The following is a 24021-nucleotide window of genomic DNA, read 5'->3' on the forward strand; positions in this document are numbered from 1 at the left end:
TGTAATGAACATGGCATTACCATAATTGTGAATTGACTATACCTGCACAGTGCAACTGATCCCAGAAGTAGGATTTTAAAAGATGTACTCCCATTCATGGTTATTATTGATAACTATATCTTCCCTGACACATGTAAAAATTAGCAGATCTACATGCTCATAGCGCGGCCAAAGTATAAAAAATGATGGTTACGTGACACAGATGCGTTCCTGGTTTTAAACTGTTTAGCCGTTTTCCACGTTCTCTCATGCACCCCCTCTGTGTACCCCTAGGTGTTCTCACCACGTTCTCTCATGTACCCCCTCTGTGTACCCCTAGGTGTTCTCACCACGTTCTCTCATGCACCCCCTCTGTGTACCCCTAGGTGTTCTCACCACGTTCTCTCATGTACCCCCTCTGTGTACCCCTAGGTGTTCTCACCACGTTCTCTCATGTACCCCCTCTGTGTACCCCTAGGTGTTCTCACCACGTTCTCTCATGTACCCCCTCTGTGTACCCCTAGGTGTTCTCACCACGTTCTCTCATGTACCCCCTCTGTGTACCCCTAGGTGTTCTCACCACGTTCTCTCATGTACCCCCTCTGTGTACCCCTAGGTGTTCTCACCACGTTCTCTCATGCACCCCCTCTGTGTACCCCTAGGTGTTCTCACCACGTTCTCTCATGCACCCCCTCTGTGTACCCCTAGGTGTTCTCACCACGTTCTCTCATGTACCCCCTCTGTGTACCCCTAGGTGTTCTCACCACGTTCTCTCATGCACCCCCTCTGTGTACCCCTAGGTGTTCTCACCACGTTCTCTCATGCACCCCCTCTGTGTACCCCTAGGTGTTCTCACCACGTTCTCTCATGTACCCCCTCTGTGTACCCCTAGGTGTTCTCACCACGTTCTCTCATGTACCCCCTCTGTGTACCCCTAGGTGTTCTCACCACGTTCTCTCATGCACCCCCTCTGTGTACCCCTAGGTGTTCTCACCACGTTCTCTCATGCACCCCCTCTGTGTACCCCTAGGTGTTCTCACCACGTTCTCTCATGCACCCCCTCTGTGTACCCCTAGGTGTTCTCACCACGTTCTCTCATGCACCCCCTCTGTGTACCCCTAGGTGTTCTCACCACGTTCTCTCATGTACCCCCTCTGTGTACCCCTAGGTGTTCTCACCACGTTCTCTCATGTACCCCCTCTGTGTACCCCTAGGTGTTCTCACCACGTTCTCTCATGTACCCCCTCTGTGTACCCCTAGGTGTTCTCACCACGTTCTCTCATGTACCCCCTCTGTGTACCCCTAGGTGTTCTCACCACGTTCTCTCATGCACCCCCTCTGTGTACCCCTAGGTGTTCTCACCACGTTCTCTCATGCACCCCCTCTGTGTACCCCTAGGTGTTCTCACCACGTTCTCTCATGCACCCCCTCTGTGTACCCCTAGGTGTTCTCACCACGTTCTCTCATGTACCCCCTCTGTGTACCCCTAGGTGTTCTCACCACGTTCTCTCATGTACCCCCCTCTGTGTACCCCTAGGTGTTCTCACCACGTTCTCTCATGTACCCCCCTCTGTGTACCCCTAGGTGTTCTCACCACGTTCTCTCATGCACCCCCTCTGTGTACCCCTAGGTGTTCTCACCACGTTCTCTCATGCACCCCCTCTGTGTACCCCTAGGTGTTCTCACCACGTTCTCTCATGCACCCCCTCTGTGTACCCCTAGGTGTTCTCACCACGTTCTCTCATGCACCCCCTCTGTGTACCCCTAGGTGTTCTCACCACGTTCTCTCATGTACCCCCTCTGTGTACCCCTAGGTGTTCTCACCACGTTCTCTCATGTACCCCCTCTGTGTACCCCTAGGTGTTCTCACCACGTTCTCTCATGTACCCCCTCTGTGTACCCCTAGGTGTTCTCACCACGTTCTCTCATGTACCCCCCTCTGTGTACCCCTAGGTGTTCTCACCACGTTCTCTCATGTACCCCCCTCTGTGTACCCCTAGGTGTTCTCACCACGTTCTCTCATGTACCCCCTCTGTGTACCCCTAGGTGTTCTCACCACGTTCTCTCATGTACCCCCTCTGTGTACCCCTAGGTGTTCTCACCATGTTCTCTCATGCACCCCCTCTGTGTACCCCTAGGTGTTCTCACCACGTTCTCTCATGCACCCCCTCTGTGTACCCCTAGGTGTTCTCACCACGTTCTCTCATGTACCCCCTCTGTGTACCCCTAGGTGTTCTCACCACGTTCTCTCATGTACCCCCTCTGTGTACCCCTAGGTGTTCTCACCACGTTCTCTCATGCACCCCCTCTGTGTACCCCTAGGTGTTCTCACCACGTTCTCTCATGTACCCCCTCTGTGTACCCCTAGGTGTTCTCACCACGTTCTCTCATGTACCCCCTCTGTGTACCCCTAGGTGTTCTCACCACGTTCTCTCATGCACCCCCTCTGTGTACCCCTAGGTGTTCTCACCACGTTCTCTCATGCACCCCCTCTGTGTACCCCTAGGTGTTCTCACCACGTTCTCTCATGCACCCCCTCTGTGTACCCCTAGGTGTTCTCACCACGTTCTCTCATGCACCCCCTCTGTGTACCCCTAGGTGTTCTCACCACGTTCTCTCATGTACCCCCTCTGTGTACCCCTAGGTGTTCTCACCACGTTCTCTCATGTACCCCCTCTGTGTACCCCTAGGTGTTCTCACCACGTTCTCTCATGTACCCCCTCTGTGTACCCCTAGGTGTTCTCACCACGTTCTCTCATGTACCCCCTCTGTGTACCCCTAGGTGTTCTCACCACGTTCTCTCATGCACCCCCTCTGTGTACCCCTAGGTGTTCTCACCACGTTCTCTCATGCACCCCCTCTGTGTACCCCTAGGTGTTCTCACCACGTTCTCTCATGTACCCCCTCTGTGTACCCCTAGGTGTTCTCACCACGTTCTCTCATGTACCCCCTCTGTGTACCCCTAGGTGTTCTCACCACGTTCTCTCATGCACCCCCTCTGTGTACCCCTAGGTGTTCTCACCACGTTCTCTCATGTACCCCCTCTGTGTACCCCTAGGTGTTCTCACCACGTTCTCTCATGCACCCCCTCTGTGTACCCCTAGGTGTTCTCACCACGTTCTCTCATGCACCCCCTCTGTGTACCCCTAGGTGTTCTCACCACGTTCTCTCATGTACCCCCTCTGTGTACCCCTAGGTGTTCTCACCACGTTCTCTCATGTACCCCCTCTGTGTACCCCTAGGTGTTCTCACCACGTTCTCTCATGCACCCCCTCTGTGTACCCCTAGGTGTTCTCACCACGTTCTCTCATGTACCCCCTCTGTGTACCCCTAGGTGTTCTCACCACGTTCTCTCATGTACCCCCTCTGTGTACCCCTAGGTGTTCTCACCACGTTCTCTCATGTACCCCCTCTGTGTACCCCTAGGTGTTCTCACCACGTTCTCTCATGTACCCCCTCTGTGTACCCCTAGGTGTTCTCACCATGTTCTCTCATGCACCCCCTCTGTGTACCCCTAGGTGTTCTCACCACGTTCTCTCATGTACCCCCTCTGTGTACCCCTAGGTGTTCTCACCACGTTCTCTCATGCACCCCCTCTGTGTACCCCTAGGTGTTCTCACAGGGGCGGTTTTTAGCACCTAGCAGACCATGCAATTGCATGTTGGGCTGCCCAACCAATAATCCTCTACCAATCAAGTGTTCAATGTCATGCTGGTGTTCTCTGATTGAATCCTACTGGTTTGCGTGTTAGTTTTTCAGTATAGGTATTGAGTTGGGGGGGAGCGTCTTTAAGAGACCCGACGACCCCCCCATGTGTGTTATGCCCCCCGCGCTTTGCGTCCGTCACTGAGTGCTCATGCAGTGTGTGCTCTGTGTGTGTTCCTTCAGGTTGACCATAGCGGCAGAGTGCCCCATGCAGCTGGAAGACTTCCCCATGGACGCCCACGCTTGCCCTCTCAAGTTCGGCAGCTGTGAGTAAAAACACTACGTTTATTTGAAAAAGCAGATCTATTTTCAAAAGAAGTTATACCGGTACATTTGAAAACTTCTGAAAAGAGGCATTCTGCATTATGAGTACTTTTAATTTTGGAACTTTAAGTACATTTTGATACCAATACTTTCTTTTACTTTTACTCAAGTTATGTTATTATATGTCCGTGCACTTTGCTTTTTAATTCATTGAGACGTCTATTTGCGCGGTATGGCAACAGAGTGTGTGCTCTCGTTAACGCAAGGTTTCTAGTTTGCTCCCCTGGACTGGCAGTAAACATTTTCGGGGAAATGAATGACCAACACTTAATGCTCAACTGATCCACTGGCTGTGGTTGTACTGGGCAGCTCCCATTGACCAACAGTAGAAAACTGTGGTTGTACTGGGCAGCTCCCATTGACCAACAGTAGAAAACTGTGGTTGTACTGGGCAGCTCCCATTGACCAACAGTAGAAAACTGCGTTTGTACTGGGCTACTACGTGTACCAGTGACTGACTAATAACACACAACTGTGGTTGTACTGTTGGGTAGCTCCCAGTCAGTGTTGATTTTGAAGGCAAATCTCACAATGTATTGGCTGTGACGCGTTGTGAGCTTGTAGATCTGCTATTTTCTGAGTGCAACCAAACATAACATGACTTGTCTTTTAGTTCTATTGGAACTCTTCTCCACTAGTCCCTCCCTAACATTTTAGTCTAGTTTTTATTTATCGACAAAATGTAGTCATCATAGTTTTTATTTCGTTTTAATTTATTTTTCGTCAGTGAAAGAAAAAAGAAAAGTCGACGAACATTTTTCATCATAGTTTCAGTCGACAAAATCAACACTGCTCCCTGTGACCAAGAGCAGGAAATTGTGTTTGCACTGGGAAGCTCGAACCTTCCCTGGATACAGAAAGGTAAAAACTACACATTGTTATACAGACACAGACATCTTCATTACACTATCTCCAGGCATGAGATTAACGAAGCAGTGCACTGTTGATAATGACTCTGGGTACTAACAGGCTATTTCTACATTCAAGTTCATCTCTGTGAAGTGTTAATTGTAAAACCAAATGGCTTTAATATGACATTATTGCACACCATTTTTTTCTACATTTCTTTTTAATTTCTTTTTATTAAGAAGACCTAACCAATCTGTAAGGTAGAGTGTTGGTCTCCCTACTTACGTCCATTAAATGATTTCAACCCTGGTGTTGGGTATTGGATTCCAAATAAACTAGTAAGACGCCTCAGGGCGACAAGCGACCTCACCCTAAAGGGCGAGGTCGTACCACAGTGATGTGGACATCAGGGTTTGTAGACATCAGGGAACTCCATATCTCCATATATGGGCATACAAGGGATTTGTTCCCCCTGGCATCACAAGGATCTCTCTAACAGGGCATCATTAATATTGATGACATCAGGGAACTCCATATATGGGCATAAAGGGATTCTGTGTGTGTGTGTGTGTGTGTGTGTGTGTGTGTGTGTGTGTGTGTGTGTGTGTGTGTGTGTGTGTGTGTGTGTGTGTGTGTGTGTGTGTGTGTGTGTGTGTGTGTGACATCACAGTGACGCCAGAGCGTGATGTCAGAGCGCCAAACCATTTCTGGTAGAGTGGTTCCCCTGACATCACAGTGACATCAGAGCATGATGTCAGAGCGCAAACCCATAGACCTTAAAAACGTGTACACGTCTACACAGACACGGACAAGCTGTGATGTTTCTCATAGTAAACTGCGACCTTCGGTTGCAACAATTAAGTATTATAAACTAATAGGATTGAGTCCCAGATTGCTGCATTCAAATGTAATGCAGCAACCTCCTCATACACACTAATGAAATCCTCAACCATGGGTCACTGAGCACGGTGTGAGGACAGGTCAAGGGCGTGTCACGGGCTCCGTGGTGTGACAGTGGCCCTGTGACCATGTCCCTCCTTTACGCGTTCCCTTGCCCGGGTTGTCGGAGCTGATCAGGATTTATACCGCTGATCTTTATGCCGTTTGCCTCGCAACTCGGAAAGGTTATCGAGGCTATATGCAACGATCGCGAACCTAATTCAGCCTTAAACTTCTTGTAATCCAATTTAGTCGCAGAGCACTATTAGCCCAAGCACTCTCTCTGTTCATCGCCCCCGAATTGCATTTGTTGCTTGGTAACATTAGCCCAAGTGAACATTTTATGAAGATGTATGACGAGGGCCGTTAAATGGGCTTAATGATTTTTAATAACGCGATGTCTTCTTCTGAGGGCAAAAGGCTTTGAGCAGAATGCAAGAGCAGAATAAACAAGACCCGAATGAAAACGGATCCGGAACAAAGTAGAGCTATGATGAGGAACCTGTGGTTCTCAAAGTGGGGTCCGGGGCACTTCCAAGGATCCTTTTGGGAGTTCCAGGGGTGGACCGCATCAACATAGAGCATGAAGATCTCACATTGCATCACAATGTGACGCAATGTGAGCTTGTAGATCTGCAATTTTTTTGTGAAGAGTCTCGGTTTAGGCTGAAGAAAGAACACACCAAGTACAGTACCGCTCAAAACTGAAGTGATGTTCAATTCCAAATTCCAAGTATTCTGAGGCAATCCAAGACTTGAGAAACCCTGGCTTAGAATATAGCTTTTAGGGCTGGTAAACGAATATTCTAATTTAGAATATTCCTCGAATATATGGGGAATAAATCGAATATGTTCATAAACGTTTATACAAGGGACTCTACAAAAAAATATAAATATATATTCACATGACCTCTTAACACATTTAGAACAGGTACACATTATTGTGTATCATTATTTTATGCTTTAACTATTGAAAAATAGCAGATCTACAAGCTCGCAGCGCTGTGAGCTTGTAGATCTGCTATTTTTGAAAAATCTTGAAAAATAGAATTTTGACCCGATTCTAAAAGTGTCTTTTGAATCCTTCTAAGACTTTTTGAAAAACCTATGTTTCTATGTCAGCAATCTGGCCAGCCATCGTCAAAGAAAAGGTCCTTTTCACTTAAATGGAGCTCAGTTAGCCTGTTCTTGAGAGACTACTGTGTCAGTGGTTCTCAAACCTTTTCATGTAAAGGACCCCCAAAATGATATTTATTTGGCCACGGACCTCCATCTCAAAATATTTACTTCCAGGGACCACCCAGAAGCAAAATTTGAGTTACAAATGTTCGCTTAAAAAATACACATATTCAAAGATTTGCACACATTTTCACGACTTTTTCCAAAAATAGCAGATCTACAAGCTCACAGTCCGGCACTCGGTGCCGCGCTGTGAGCTTGTATATCTGCTATTTTTCACTGGTTAAAGCATTCAATAATTCTAGGCCTAAGGGAGCAATCGTTTTTTATGAACAGCACCCCCTGGAGGAAAATAGGGGAGGGTCATGCTATTTTAATTTCAGTCCTAGGGAGGGTCTGCTGATTTCACTTTGAATTCAAGGGAGCGTCATGCAATTTTTCAAAAGCAAACAATGGCTCCAGAGGTACAGGCACTTATGCAACCATTGTCAACAGCCTTCTGCTTCATTTAATGACAAACCCTGGGTGCCATCCCTAGAAATGCCCCACAGTCACTGCAGTTAGTGAATGAACTGAAATGGCTATGTTTATATATACTACAATGTATTTTCCTAAAACAATGGAGAGCTGTGTAAGGCAGCAACAATGGTTGTCAGAACTGTATCCCCCCTCCCTAAAGTAAAAAGTGAAATGGTGCTAAAAAAAAAATAGGTTAATGATCGCTCGTTGAAAATGCGCATTTGACCCAGATTTGACCACAGGCAATCAACAGCACAAAATGAATGCCAGCTGTTATAAGCCTTCTCTGTGTTGTGCACATGTGTCAACTGTTTTATCTGTAACCTAGATGTCAAATGACCTGTTCTCAACCTGTGAGAACTTCTCACCTTTTTTGTGATTCCACGTTGACTTTTACACTAGCAGCAGTAGGCTACTCACTGTGTGTTACTTTAGTTTGGAGGGTGTGTTAGTTTATATTTGGAAATGTGTTTTTGGGATGAAGTGCAGCTGGGATCTCAATGCATTATATTGTTCATTGCTGCTGCCACCCGAACCCGTTTTTAACCCTAAAAAATCCTAATAATTTACAGTAAAAAAAGAAAGAAAGAAAATACATTTCGCAGTGCCCACCCAGAACTTGCTTCTCTGTTCTGTTCTTGCCACTGGTTAGGAATAACTAAGTTGAGGTTTTAGGCATAATTTTATTGTGGTAAATGTCATGTTGTAGGGGAGGGTCAATCTTTTTTATTTTAATGCTTGGGGAGGGTCACTGATTTTTTCCCCCAATTGAGAGGGAGGGTCATGGCATTTTATAAAAGGGCTTATACATTTTCTCCTGTACCCCCTCAATAAAAAACGACCCCTCCCTAAGTGGGACAGACGTCCTGTTCGGATGCCCCCATCAAAAGGTCATCGCCCGGCGGGAGGGTTTGCAACGGAGAGACGATCTGGTGGGGGGGGGGGGGGGTGGGGGGGGTCTCCGGCTAAAGGGATGAAGCTCTTAACATGACACTTCCGTGACGGATAGTCCCACACACACACTGCTCTGTTAATCCACTTACTGCAGGAAGCCAGGTGTCTCTTAGTGACACAACGGCGTCTAATGAAGTGACCGTAAAGCTCCGATAGGTGAGATGTGTGTGTGTGTGTGTGTGTGTGTGTGTGTGTGTGTGTGTGTGTGTGTGTGTGTGTGTGTGTGTGTGTGTGTGTGTGTGTGTGTGTGTGTGTGTGCGTGTGTGTGTGTGTGTGTGTGTGGTTGGAAAGTTGCCACGGTTTTGGGTTCGCCAACTCCACGACCAAGTCTTTCACTTAAAGGAGCATGAAACACAAAATCACTTTTTCTATAAATATATATTATATAAATGAGTCACTTGTGATAGGGAGCGATAATATGGTTCATTTTGCCCATAGGCTTGGGGTTTCAGAGCTGTCTGCTGGTCTATGCAGCTATTTCTGTTTACTTCCGGTTTCTGGTAGAAAAGAAATCTTTCGCGCCACTCATTACATATTAGCTATCATTGTTCCACGGTGCAATGTGACGTAGGCATATTTAATTAATATTAATGTTTATATCCCATATTTGTATCAAGAGGGCGTGGTTTCATTCTGCCCTCGTCGTGGCGTCTGGTGTTGTTCAGAGCATACTTAGACTGTGGGGCTCAGAGCTGTCGCAGACAGCGGGGCACTTGTTGATTAGATTCGGCAACTCCACGTTCTATAACCAGTTAAAATGGGCAAGTATTTTACAAACAAGCTGTCTGAGCTTTTATACATGGACACACTTTCTCCAGCTTTGGACTGTTTACCACGGAACAGAAGAAGAAGGGACGCTAAGCTATCGCCGATAGCTATTTTCTGTGTGTGTGTGTGTGTGTGTGTGTGTGTGCGTCGTGACAACGCCCACACACGAAAAATAGCAGATCTACAAGCTCACAACGCGTCGCTTTCGAGACGTGTTGTGAGCTTGTAGATCGGCTATGTAGCCAAGCTAAATCAGCTAACAGCCGTAGCAGCAGCTTCTCGTGAACACGTTGGTTTCGGCTATTTTGTGACTGTAGTGTGTGTTTGTGCGTGTGTGTGTGTGTGTGTGTGCGTGCGTGCGTGCGTGCGCGCACTGTCACCACACACAAACACGTGTCACACGCACACACACACTACACTGTCACAAAATAGCCGAAACACTTTACATGAGAAGCGGCTACGGCTATTAGCTGATTTAGCTTGGCTATATAGCCGATCTACAAGCTCACAACACGTCTCGAAAGCGACGCGTTGTGAGCTTGTAGATCTGCTATTTTTCGTGTGGACGTTGTGTGTGCGCGCGCACTGTCACGACACACACACACACATACACACACACACACAGGCTACACTACACACATACAGAAAATAGCTATCAGCGTTAGCCTAGCGTCCGTCCTTCTCTGGTTCCGTGTAAAACAGTCCAGAGCTGGAGAAAGTTATGTCCATGGATAAAAGCTCAGACGGCTTGTTTGTAAAATACTTGCACATTATAATTCGTTAAAGAACATGGAGTTGCCGAATCTTTATACTTTTTACACCTCCAATGGCTGGTTTTAAAAAATGTTTCCGAAATGGAAACAGCAACTGCCCAGTGCCCACTGCTGACAGCTTCGCTCTGTCTCTCTCTGATTCTGATAGAAGACGCATTACTCCGCCCCCTCCCCCCCACAACGGCAGATAACCACGCCTACATTTTAGAAATCTTTTCATATCTCAAGTCTGATAAAACAAATAAAGAGGCGGGGTTTCTGACCCCTTTAAGCTTGCTGCATATAATGAAGTCCCTCTTAATTCTTTTGACCCTCGCCATCATCTGGCCCATGGGGGGGGGGGGGGGGTTACTTGTAACCACCCTGGCCACAATATGCGATTTAAATGGCATGAATTCGCAGTTGAGTAAGCCTGGCTTTTTTCTTCGCAGATGAGTAAGCCTGGCTACACGGGGCTAACTTGTAACAGAGTATTTCTATACTGCAGTTTGATACTTTTACTTAAAGCTGTACTGTGGAAGCTGCTCAACTAGTGGTCAGTAGCGGTATTGCTTTTTTCGGCCGGAGACCACCGCGGCCGCCGCGAGCACCTCCGCCTCGCCGATATGCATCCGTAGAGCCGTCATTTTTAGACCAGGATTGAGGGAGTAGCAGGCAAGATTCCTTCACCAATGTAAACACAGTTGCTGAGGGAAGCTACTTCCTTTAGAGACAGCAAGACTCGCTGTGATTGGCCGGTGGTGTATGATCCGCGCTGTGATTGGCCGGTAGTGTATCATGTGGGAGATGACATCATTTTGCCGGGAAATACAGCCCCTGTCACAGCTATGTAGAAAACATATAAAGAAAAGGCTTTTGGGGCTGAAATTAACGGAGTGGGGGTTCTAAAACTTTAGCGATTTAATAGTTAGGACAATTTTAAGATATGTTTTATAAAAAAAGTTACATAGTATAACTTTAAGTAAAACTTTTTCAACCCCTGCCTGGGTGTGCATTAATTTGAGGAACGAAATGATCAAGTTGAGACGTCATCCCAGAAACCCAGAAACAAGGGTGGCGGCAGAGCCCTTTTGCCACACAAAGTCTTCCATTTGGACTTTGGAGGACCGGCCATCACAGTTCACAAATGACTCGACGACATCCTGTATGCTTTTCGACTTCGACCAGAATAGAACATCTTTTAGCATGTTCATGAATATTTGATATCCGTTAATTCATTTCAATGCGTTTTATTCTTTGTGCATGATAAAAGGTTACATACTTAGACCCTTTTAGACCGTGTGCTGCTCTATGAGCATTTAGATCTGCTATTTTTAACTAGAATCTTTGCTTCTCTGCATGGGTCCCTGGAACCAAACATTTTGAGAGAGGGGGTTTGGCGGCCAAATACATTATGATTTTGGAGATCTTTGGACATGAAAAAGTTTGAACACCACTCATATAGACATATAAGTTTGTTAGAAAACTGTTAGGATTTAGAAGACAATTCTTGGCCTCGGGTCTTACAGAAAAATATGCTTTTCCACACTTTTAGAGCATATCCTTGGTCATTATACAGGCATAGTGGCATACCCCATCTCATCGCCCCAAACACGTTCACTGTTATAGCTCAACAGACAGCGTTGTGAGCTTGTAGATCGTACTATATACAGTGTAACGATCGATAATATATACACACACACACACACACACACACACACACACACACACACACACACACACACACACACACACACACACACACACATGCGCATGCCTGCACAGGTTTATTGTGATGCTGTATGAACACATTTAGCTGCAGAAGGACCTGGACATAATTTTTTTTAACCTCACAGTAGAAGCAGTTTTTCTTCTGTTACATCCCTTCCGCAGCTCCTTAAACGCCACAGCCACATACACAACCGGTGCATGAATCATTTGCCCTTCTCCGTTTCCTGTTGTCTCGCTCAGAGAATTCCAAATGAATGAATAAAGATTAAGCATAGAAGGAGCAGTTGAGTTCACCGGAGTGCACTAGGTGTTTCCGCTGTGAACAGGGCCACGTGAAATGCATGTGACTCAGACTGTCCTCTCTTTTGTTTCCTCTCTCCTTTCCTTCTCCTATCAGTTATGCCTGAGTCCTCCATCCATCTCACTGCGTTTTAGCGTTGATCTTCGTAGACTGGAACAGGGGCGTCAATTGGGTATGGCAGGGGTATGCGGTTGCCATACCCGGTGTCCAGGGGGGAAAATAAAAGTTACTTTTAAATATAAATCCATGAATGCCTCTTTGTCTATCTGTGCTGGTTATTATGTTGTTAAATTACAGTAAAATAACTACAAATGCAAAATGTAACAAAATGGTCACTTTAACAAGGTATTAGAATTATCCAGCCCAAAAAAACGTAGAAACAGGGGGAAAATAGAATGTACTTCTTAAAATAAATGTATCATGCCTGTTGCTAAGGTATGGCAACATGACTGGCGTGCGTGCAAGACACCAGTCATGTTGCCATACCTTAGCTTTTTCTGAACTGATGCCACTGGACTGGAACTACTGTGTAAAATGTTAGCTGGCAGGTGCTCAAGCCCCCTTTGATGTCTATGTGTGCCTGCACAGCATGATGTACAGTGAAGCCCCTCCTAATCTGAGCTTGTCGTCCCTATCGCTGACAGGACCTCACCTCTGACCCCTACACAGTGTGCTTCCCACTGGCCCACTGACAGACAGCCAGCACGCACGTGCACACACACACACACACACACACACACACACACACACACACTCACTCACTCACTCACTCACTCACTCACTCACTCACTCACTCACTCACTCACTCACTCACTCACCAGTGTTGATGGTGACGGCACGTTTTGATGTCGTTTTAGTCATAGTCTTTGGTGGGCCTTGATGGCTGAAAATAGCCGATCTACAAGCTACAGATTTCTCATTCATTTTATACATTTGAAAACATATGAAACGGGACATTCTGCATAATGACCACATTCTACTTTTGGTACTTTAGATACATTTTGATACATGTTTGTACTTTTGCTCAAGTAAATTTTGAATTCTGGATATAGTATTCTACATTGCAGTATTGATACTTTTACGTGAGAACCTTTTTCCCCACTGCTGCTGCTCCCTTTCGCGTAGACGGGCAGCGAAGGCAAGCGTGCGCGTCGCACGGTCAGAAACGCACTGGACCGTCTCCGAGCAACAAGAGACGGCTCTGTGATTAAAGCCGTGTTGCCAAGGCCACCCATATGGTGGGTGAGGGACGGAGCCATTGTCTGTCCTCCGTGATTCTCTCTTCCACGGGTGTCACACCAAATTCTGGGCCCTGGGTACAAGGATTCACTACGGGCCCCCCATGAATGTTCCTCATAGTGGGAGGGAGTTTAACCCATTTAGGCTGGGACCGCATTATTTTGTGCTTTAACTATTGAAAAATAGCAGATCTACAAGTTCGGCACTGAGTGCCACGCTGCGAGCTTGTACTGTAGATCTACTTAACCTAAAAAGTTTTTTGAAAAACCTATGTTTCTATGTTATTGATGCTAACTTTGTCATGTGAAGGACCCCCATTATTTGGCTATGGACGCCCATCTCAAAATATTTAGTTCCAGGGACCCCCCTGAAGCAAAATTTGAGTTACAAATGTTTGCTTAAAAATACATTTATTCAAAGATTTGCACACATTTTCACAACCTTTCAAAAATAGCAGATCTACAAGCTTGCAGCTTAATTAAGGCCCCTCCACCTTGGGTCCTAGTAACTCAGTCCCACTTTTCCCCCCCTTGTGACGCCCCTGCCTCTCGTATTGTTTGCTTGTTGCGCTATTGTGTCATGTGCCTTTTCTTGAATACACTCAATTCTGATTGGTCAAGTGTCAAATTATTGATTTCATAATAATTTAATAAGCACGATACAGTGTACAGTGAGTCTTTTTTTAAACTATCTGCTTCTTCTGTTTGTTTGTTTTTTGTTTTTTTTATTTTCCTTTTATTCTTAATTTTCTGATTTTATAATTGATGTTATCCTATGTAAAGTGATGTTTTCTATCAGTCTGTCTTTCAGTGTTATATGAGATACATAAAGTGGTTCCTGTGTAAATAAGCTGAGCTTACTAGGATCTCTTTTTAGTTGACCTTGTACTTGTACTGTCATGAAAATCAATCAATCAATCAATCAATCAATCAATCAATCAATCAATCACCTCCCAACACATATATATCCCTTACATTATTTTATTATGTAAACCAGGGGGTTCCCAGCTGGATAATTGATAGTGAGGAACCAAATGGACCCTTACAGGTCTGTAACTCTGTCTCTGTCTCTGTCTCTCTGTCTCTCTGTCTCTCTGTCTCTCTCTCTCTCTATCTCTCTGTCTCTGTCTCTGTCTCTCTCTCTCTCTGTCTCTCTCTCTCTCTCTCTCTCTCTCTCTCAGATGCGTACCCTGTGTCAGAGGTGGTGTACACGTGGACCCAGGGGGCTGCCAAGTCTGTGGTGGTGGCGGAGGACGGCTCCAGACTGAACCAGTACCACCTCGTAGGGCAGACCGCCGGGACAGAGGACATTAGCACCAGCAGAGGTATGGCTGTGGGTGGCAGGGTTTATGCAAGGCCAGGGGTCTTCAACAGGGGGTCCGGGACCGCTAGGGGGTCCTCAGAGTTACTACAGGGGGTCCTCCAAATCTTCCAACCCTTTTTATATTAACAACTTTTATATTAACAACTATTAACAACTTGAACCCTAGTGTCCATATTCTGAGAACTGTAGCCAAAAATAGTAGATCGGCTATTTTCGGCAAATAGGTTTGGGGTAGAGGGGGAAAAGAGCAGACTAAGTACAGAGTAAAAGGTCAAGTTTATTAGGTAATACCGGCTCAAGTGGTTAAATATCTGAAATCACAAATTGACATGAATCCAAAATACACCTTGGCCGGCAGGATTATATTTTATTGGTCAATGAATTAATCGCGACCGAAGGTCGCAGTTTAGTATGTAAAACGGCACATCATGTCTCCAGTTCTACAGACAGGGATCTCCATGTATGGGCATAAAGGGATTGTTTGTACAGTATGATGTCAGATGTCATAGACATCATAGGACTTTCACATAACGAATAACAGAATAAGCATGTTTGGGGTCTCGCAGCATATGTCCATATACAGTACATGGATCCCCATATTTGGGTACCAGGGGTCTCCATATATGGGTAACTGGTCCGATATACATTACTGGCCAAGACAAGGTCGCTTGTCGCCCTGTTTCTGTTTTTATAGTAATATCTATCTACTTATGCAGAGGTGTCGCTTGCCAAAAAAGAACTGAATAAAGTGGGCACGGGTGGACAGCTTGCGCGCCGCCGCCACACAGTAGCCTACAAATTAATATGTGATTTGGGCTTTACATCTCAGTAGTGTACAAATGGGTGTGGTTGAAAATAGCCGATCTACAAGCTCACAATGCGTCGCGATGCATTGTGAGCTTGTTGATCGGCTATTTTCAAAAGACTTTCATACAGAGAGAGAGAGAGAGAGAGAGAGAGAGAGAGAGAGAGAGAGAGAGAGAGAGAGAGCGTGCGTGCGTGCAGGACTCATAATCTCACACTACTGCAGTGCAAAATGAGAGCGAATGGACTCACACACCACCAGCTGTCACCGACTGTCCACAGCAAGGAGTGTCAGATTGACTCTTGGGAGAGAGAGAGAGAGAGAGTACACAAAAATGGAACCAAGCGGACCCGTAACTTTTGAGAGTGCGTGTATTCCCAGAGTTAAATGAACCCTGGGGGATTTTAAAGTGCATCCTCCTAAAGATGGAATTTATGGTTCTTTGAAGTGAGCCGGATCTCTTGGATCAAAGAGCTGTTCCAAAGACTGTCTCATTCTAGTTACTAGTTACTCTGTATATTTTGATTATAATTGCAAATAACTTCAACCCTATATAGGCCTACATTTATTTCTGACATATATAAGTACATACCTGCATAAAACTAGACTAAGATTTTCAGGTGACAAAATTATGACTAAACAGAATTTCATTCAAAAGACTATGACTTTTACTGAATCAAAATTTGCTGTCAAAATCAACGCTGGCGTGGAGGACCGATGCGCTGTAAAATCCTCAGTTTCAGTAGTACAGTATATCGTCACCGTCGGGCAGAAACCTCGTATCTCCAAGGTTCAAATTACGTTTTTTTCCCGTAAAGCAAAGCCCTGCTTCACCATACAAGACTGTCGCACAAAACTAGTGAAAATAGCGGATCTACAAGCACAACGCCTTGTGTGCTTGCTCGTAGATCAGGCTATTTTCACTATTCTAAATATTTTGTTTAAATGCTAAATACAAAACGGACGGTTTTGGACATACAAGGTTTCCACCCGACAACGACCATAAGTCTATTGAAGTGTACAGTGAGTGGGCGGGCAGAGGGAGGTGGTGAATGGTGGCGGGCGGCGTGTGGGCCATTATTACCAGGAGATCAGGGTCAATGGGTGTATCCACCTACTCTGACCGAGCCCGCACTGTAAAACCCATAGCGTCCGCGTAAACCTGAGAGTGTAAAAATAGCCCTGTGCGTACGCAGTGGCGGACGAAAAACATTCAACTCCAGTATAGTCAAAGTATAGACCAGGGGTCTTCAACAAGGGGTCCGGGACCCCGAGGGGGTCTTCAGAGTTACTACAGGGTGTCACCCAAATCTTTGTGATAGAAACCTTTTTTATATTAACCACCCTAAAGTCCATATTCTGAGAACTGTCAAAAATAGCAGATCTACAAGCTCACAACGCTTGTCGATCATTTGTCAAGTTCAAAACGGAGGGCACCCCAGTATCGAAACCCTGGGCGACCCTGGTAGAGCAGTGGTTCCCAAACCTTTCAGGTCGAGACCCAAAAGAAAGACTAGACATTTGCCCGGGACCCAAACTAGTGAAAACTAGCAGATATACAAGCTATTTCCACTACTTCGTAAACATTTGTTTTCTAATTTATGGAATTTATTTAAAAAAATATATATATATAGTTTCCAATTCAACAAAGGGACCCATAAAAAACTGTCTGCATGGGACCCACAAATGGGTCCCGACCCAGTGTTTGCGAAACAGCGAACTAAAGTATGTATAGGGGTTTAAGTGGTTGAATCAACACTGCATTTTGCAATACATATGCACGCACGTGCGTGCGTACGCACACACACACACACACACACACACACACACACACACACACACACACACACACACACACACACACACACACACACACACACACACACACACACACACACACACACACACACACACACACAGGGCTGAGCCCTCAGGGTTAATCTTCAGTCAACTGCCCATCAGCGTTTGCATAAGTAGATGACATCACCGGCTGGCTGCGGATTGGTCGGTCGTTGTTTGTGGGCTGTCCCCAGCTTGCCTGCCTGTTGGTGTGTGTGTTTGTGTGTGTGTGCGTGCGTGCGTGCGTTTGAGTGAGCAGGGATTGGATTGCCAAGCCGCGGCACATACAGGGGAAGGGGGAGGGCAGTGAATAGACTGAAAGGCATCTGCTTAATACTCTTATGTAAAGTGGAACCGTAATACACACACGCACACGCACACGCACACGCACACACGCACACACACACACACACACACACACACACACACACACACACTAGCACACTAGCACACATGCGCACGGAAATGCTATGAAAAAACGAAGGACACCCCCGTCCTCATTTTGTACAGCAGTGATTCCTCAACTAGTGGGCTGGTGGGGATATTGCAAGCGGGCCCCCAAATAGTTGCGAAAACAATGACATATATTTATGATTTGTGATATATATTTTTTAATTAACATAAGTGTTAAATACTGTGGATTTATGTTGTGATAGTACTAATGGCCATATAGTGTTACTGTGGCCAGTGGCAAAGTAACTAAGTACATTTACTTAGTAAGTAAGTTCTGTACTTAATTACAATTTTTGTTTTCAGCTGTACTTTACTTGAGCATTTCCAATTTCCAATACTTTTACTTCTACTCCGCTACTTCTCAGATCCAAATGTTGCACTTTTACTCCGCTACATTCATTATAATATTATAAAACATATATAAACCACTTTAGCCCTATTTCATACCTTGGTTATTTGAAAATAGACAATCTCACTTGTAGATCTGATATTTTCAAACATTTGGTACTTTAAGTACATTTTTATGCCAACACTTTTCTGTTCTTTTCCTCAAGTACATTTTCAATTCCGGACTTTTACTTCTGTATTGCAGATTGATATGATTACTTAATTAAATAATGTGAGTACTTTTTCCACCACTGGATCCAGAAAAGGTTGGGAACCATCAGTGATAGAAGAAGTACTCATTTTGTACTTAAGATGCGGCAGTGGCTCAGGGGTAGAGTCGCCGGTAGAGCGGCCGGATGGGTTCCCAGTTCGATCCCAGGCTCCCCCAGAGTTAGTGTGGTAGTGTCCTTGAGCATGGTTTCCTCTGCCATCGGGGTACGAATGTGTGTGTGAATGGGTGAATGTAATACACAATCTATGTTAAGTTGCTTTGGAATACAGCGCTATATACAGTAAATGCATCATTTTTAAGTCAAAGTGCCATTACCACAATGTAGAAATACTCTGATACAAGTAAAAGTCTGATATTCAGAATTTACTTAAAAAAAAGAAAAAAAAGATCAGGCACGGTTACATGCTTGCTCACTTTGTGTGAATGGGTGAATGTAATGCTCAATCTATGTAAAGCACTTTGAATAAAAAAGCGCTATATAAGTGCACATTTAAAAAGAAATTAAGTAAAAGTACCATTACCACAGTCAAACATTAGTTCTTTTCAGGCAGGAGGTTAACATGCTAGATCACTCCCCCCCACTCCCCCCGCCCCTCCCATTCATTAATTCTCTAACAAGCTAATTAATACACCAACAGGTCAGTCTCCCTCCACGTTCAGCTCTCATTTGCCATAAGCTAATTTCACACACGCCCTCATACCCACAGGCGGTGCATTTAAGCTGTCCTCTGTTCACTGTTCATTCATCCATGATTGTCCGTCACGGCTTGATGTACAGCTGTCCTATCTTTGCCTGGCTCCAGCCCATAGACCCGCCCACTCTCTGAGCAGACTGGTTCTCTTGGTCTGGTGTTGTCATATGACGCTTAACTTGATATGGTATCTTGGCGTACCAGCCAATGAAATCAATGCAAGACGGAGGAGGGGGTGGGTCTAACTTTTGAAAATCAACAGAAACAGCGGAGGGGGGAGCTCAGCCAAAGCTTTTAATTGCTCCCTTTGAACTTCAAAGGGGGGTCGTGCACACCTCGTTAGCATCGAAGACAACGACCTGTTTGATGCCTGTCATAGAGGGGAGGGGGAGGGGGGAATGTTTTTGTGTACACACAAGTCAAACACAACCCCTCCCACCTCTTGGGATTGGGAATTTCAAATTTCAAATCCCCTCCCCTTTGAAATCTCTTGTCAATAGGACAATGTCATACTCAAGCTCAGCGCAGAGTCTGAAATCAGGCTAGTCCTATCTATGTGTCTTGTACTGTTAGGTGTCCTGAGTTCAAACTCCCTCCACCTCCCCGGACTCCTCCCTGTGGCATGTAGTTCTTACATGAATGGATGTTGATGTGATTGTACTGTCATTCTATCGATTGTTCCGTGATATATGGTTAACAGTGGTGTAAAGTTACTAATTACTTTTACGTACAGTAAATACTGTAAGTAAAATGTTTTGGTATTTGTACTTTACTTGAGTTTTTCCGATTTTCAATACTTTTACGTCTACTCCACTACACATCAGAGGCAAATATTGTACTTTTACTCCGCTACACTTCTTTGAAAACTTAAGTTACTAGTTACTTTGTAGATTTTTATAATTATTATAAAACCTGCATTAACCACATCATACTGTTCAGTATGTGTAAAATGTAGCCTATACAAAATATTTTTTAAAATAGCAGGGTTATCTACATGCACACAACACGTCGTAATTGTAGAGGAGTAAACATACAATATTTGCCCCTGAGAAGTAGTGGAGTAGAAGTAAAAGTACAGAAAATTGGAAATACTCTGGTAAAGTAAAAAAAAACAACAACTCAGAATGACAGTACTTGAGTACATATACTTAGTTACTTTACACCGCACTGCCCCCAGCCTATTCTTTCTGGTTGACTGCATGGCTAAAGGGCTCAGGCATTGATTGACTGGTTTCCTTATTGGTATTTGATGCACCCTGCACGTCTTGGTTAGGGCTGGCCGGGCTGGATGCACAGTAAGAATTGACCCAGGCCCGTTAGGCCCGGTTAGTTGTCTGGTAGACTGTGAAGGCTATAGCAGAGTGACTTGCCACTTTGCAGGCATTGACACTAAGGCTTGCCCACCTGCCCCCGGCAGGTAAATAAAACGTCAGGGCAGGTGAAGTTGGCTTTCAGGTTGCCCGACAGGGCAAGTGCTCATTTGAGAGGGGACACAAATGTCTATAAACATCAGATATCTGTCTAAACACCTGAACGTGGCCAGTGCGCTGTGTCTTCTGGTCTGTGGAATGTAAAATAAGAGCACTATTTACCTATAATGTGCTGTTTTTACTGTTGCTACATTTAAAAATAAAAAATAACAAGTGTGAAGCCATAGACATATTCAATCATAGCTAAAGTATTTGGTATTTGGATTTGGAGGTATTGAGGTATGACATTTTATCGCACAGGCCCAGAAAGTAAAGAAATAAGTGTTAAATTGAGCGGTAATTAAAATCGTACCTATCATTTTATAAAGGACGATTTACTTTTCGGGCAAGTGGGCATTACCTTCGGGCAAGTAGAACATGACCTGTACTTGCCCGATGGGCAAGTGCCTCTGAGACCTTAGTGTCAACCCCTGACTTTGCATGCAGCCACTTGAGCCATAACATCCCTACTGTGGGAATGTCATTGACATCCAATGAAAATAGCCTCTCTCTGTGTCTCCATAGGGCAGGGGTTTTCAAAGTGGGTGACGGGGCACCCTGGGGTGCCACCATGGCAGTCCAGGGGTGCCGCGAGATAATTTGATAATATTTGGAATTTATTTGGACACTTAAAAACATATTTAGTATCATTTTAAACTTGAAGTACAAAGTTATTTTCAGTCAGTTCTAACCAAAATGGCTATTATCTCAATGTTTTCCTCACAACATAATCACTAAAATATGCTATAAATATAAGGTGCTGGGAGTGAAAATGATGAATACCGTCACTGTCAGGCAAACACCTTGTATCTCCAAGTTTCAAATGTGTATGTTTTTTGGTAAAATAAAAGCCCTACTTCATGATACAAAAGTGTCACACAAGTAGTGAAAATAGCAGTCTCGCGATGCGAGGCGGTGTGTGCTTGTAGATCGGCTATTTTCACTATTTTAAATAGTTTTTAAAATAGTAACACAAGAAGAGAAGGTTTTGAACATACAAGGTTTCCACCCGACAACAACAATATAATGTAGGGCTCCAAGTGGGTGCCGTGACACCCAAGGGTGGCGTGACACCGGTCCAGGGGTGCCGAGGATACTTTGATAATATCAGGAATTCGTCAGTTTAAACCAGGGGTCTTCAACAGAGGGTCCGGGACCCCAAGGGGGTCCTCAGAGTTACTGCAGGGGAGCCGCCCAAATCCTTGTGTGATAGAATAATTATTTTAAATGAACAATTGAACCCGATCGCATCCCTATACTCTGAGGAGAACTTCAGCCAAAAATAGCAGATCTACAAGCTCTCAACGCCTCGCGACATATCATTATTTTAACCCTCTTCTGAAATCTTTGCCAGGACTGGATAATCCAGAACTGCCTCTTTTAGATAGAGGCAGAGTTCCGCTTTTTGCAGTATGACCGCTATAAGTCCCCAAAGTCAGTAAAGTAAAAGCAATGCAAGGGCACAACTCTGAATCCAAACAAGGTAGCTGGTGTTATTAAGAGAAAGTAAGCCAGAGGGCTATTGTACGTGCTCAGTGTGGAGGAGGAAGGTGTATTTCAATCGCTGGGCAAAGCCCATGGTGAGAATAAGCAAGTATCCTTTAAAAAAAAGGAAATCAGACAAAGGTAGCAGGAGACATGTTGCATTCACTGAGCAGCAGTATTCAGTTGAGGAATGTTTTTGACCAACTGAACCAACTGATCAGAAAGCACATTGTGCAGTGTGCAATGTGATACTTTTACAGAGTTACTCTTTCAAAGTTGCTAGGCTGTTTGAAAACATTTGGCCATATTAGGAAAAGATGAGTGAGCAATATCTGTCTGTCTGTCTGTCTGTCTGTCTGTCTGTCTGTCTGTCTGTCTGTCTGTCTGTCTGTCTGTCTGTCTGTCTGTCTGTCTGTCTGTCTGTCTGTCTGTCTGTTGTGTGACAAGTAAAGTAAACTGTCAAAAATACATATATTCTTATTATACTACATTTTACATTCTACAACCAGTAAGACTCCCTAATCGGGAGATAAGCGACCACCAGGTATACACAAATATGCCTGTAAGTCTGCTGTGCATGATTTTAGTCAACATAGGAGCAGTGTCCATTAATGATGTCTGCAAAAAAGCAAGTTACCTCATGGTGGCGCTGAGAAATCAGGGACGGAGGTTGTGGTTTGCCAGCTAAGGAGTGTGTGTGCAAAGTTTGGCATGGATAGGGGCAACGGTGCCGGAGATAAGAGTAAGGCCAAAAGTGTGATGTGATGTGATGTGACGTGACGTGACGGACAGATTGACGGAGGGACAGCCGGTGGAGGTTTTCATAGTGACTTGCGACCTGACAGTCGCAAAAACAACACCGTTCTACTTCACACTCCGTCGACAGTGGTGGACTTTAACCCATTTAGGCCTACAATTATTGAATGCTTTAACTAATGAAAAATAGCAGATGTACAAGCTCACACCGAGTGCCGCGCTGCGAGCTTGTAGATCTGCTATTTTTGAAAAATTGTGAAAATGTGTGCACATTTTTCAATATATATTTTTCAAAACAGACTTTTGTGACTCAAATCTCTGCTTCTGGGGGGTCCCTGGAACAACATATTTTGAGATGGGGGTCTGCGGCCGAATACATGTAATTTTGGGTGTCCTTGACATGAAAAAGTTTGAGAACAGCTGATTTAGAGGAAGGATTTAGAAGTCGGGTCAAAGATCGGGTCAAAGATATTCCAAGACTTGCACACACTTTCACGATTTTTCAAAAATAGCAGATCTACAAGCTCGCAGCGCGGCACTCGGTGCCGCGCTGTGAGCTTGTGTATCTGCTATTTTTCAATAGTTAAAGCATGAAAATAATGGTTAAAGTGGTTCAAATCTAACGCGACTCGGGCGCGTTCCAGGTATTTGAGACTTTAAGTGCGACCCGAGGCAAGGTGATAGCGAGCTGGTGTTTACACTGAGCGAGATGCAATAATGTCCCCGCTCTGCGTCCACTCGGAGACCATCAGCGTCTCGCAGCGATACGGGGGAGAATCAGTTACAATCTGTTTTGCAATGGCACACAGTATACTTGACAATGAAAGTAAATAGAGTCGACAGCATCTCCAAATGCTATCGGAGAGTATGTTTTCTCATAAACACAAGGTATGTTTCTGGGCTGTGCTCCAAGTCTGCTGTCTGTCTCCCCATACCAGTCCTTAAAGGGGCTATGCCATGCATAATAAAAAAAAAATATATATTACGTTTTTATTCAGGTTTAAGCCTAAACAACCACTCAGATATATATATATTTTTTTTTTTTTGAAAAATTAAATAAAATTAACAAATAAAATAAATAGTTCAAATAGCTGGACCACAAGCTCACAAAGTGTCGATGTAGATCGTCTATTTTAAGTATTTTAAGATGTTTTTCAAAATAGTAAAAAAAGGCAAATAAGGATGGACTAAAATAGTGCTGTGAGTGTAGCCCCTCTAAGGTGCATTCCCACAGAAGGAGCATTCCTATAGGACAGGGGTTCTCAACATATGGGCCGGAGCCCCACTGGTGGGCCCACTGGGCCGTGAGGATACTTATTGCAAGTGTCTGCCCCAAAATAA

General features: G+C 44.7%; 1 protein-coding gene across 3 annotated transcripts in view; it reads right to left on the minus strand.

Moving 5' to 3' along the window:
- LOC308280587 (gamma-aminobutyric acid receptor subunit beta-3-like) overlaps positions 1–24021 on the minus strand; it is a gene marked incomplete at both ends in the record, with an annotated part of 192162 nt that overhangs the window by 167111 nt on the left and 1030 nt on the right. The gene's annotated exons all lie outside the window — the stretch shown is intronic.

Source organism: Nannobrachium achirus (assembly GCF_963921795.1).
Source record: "Nannobrachium achirus genome assembly, chromosome: 24".
Taxonomy (NCBI): domain Eukaryota; kingdom Metazoa; phylum Chordata; class Actinopteri; order Myctophiformes; family Myctophidae; genus Nannobrachium; species Nannobrachium achirus.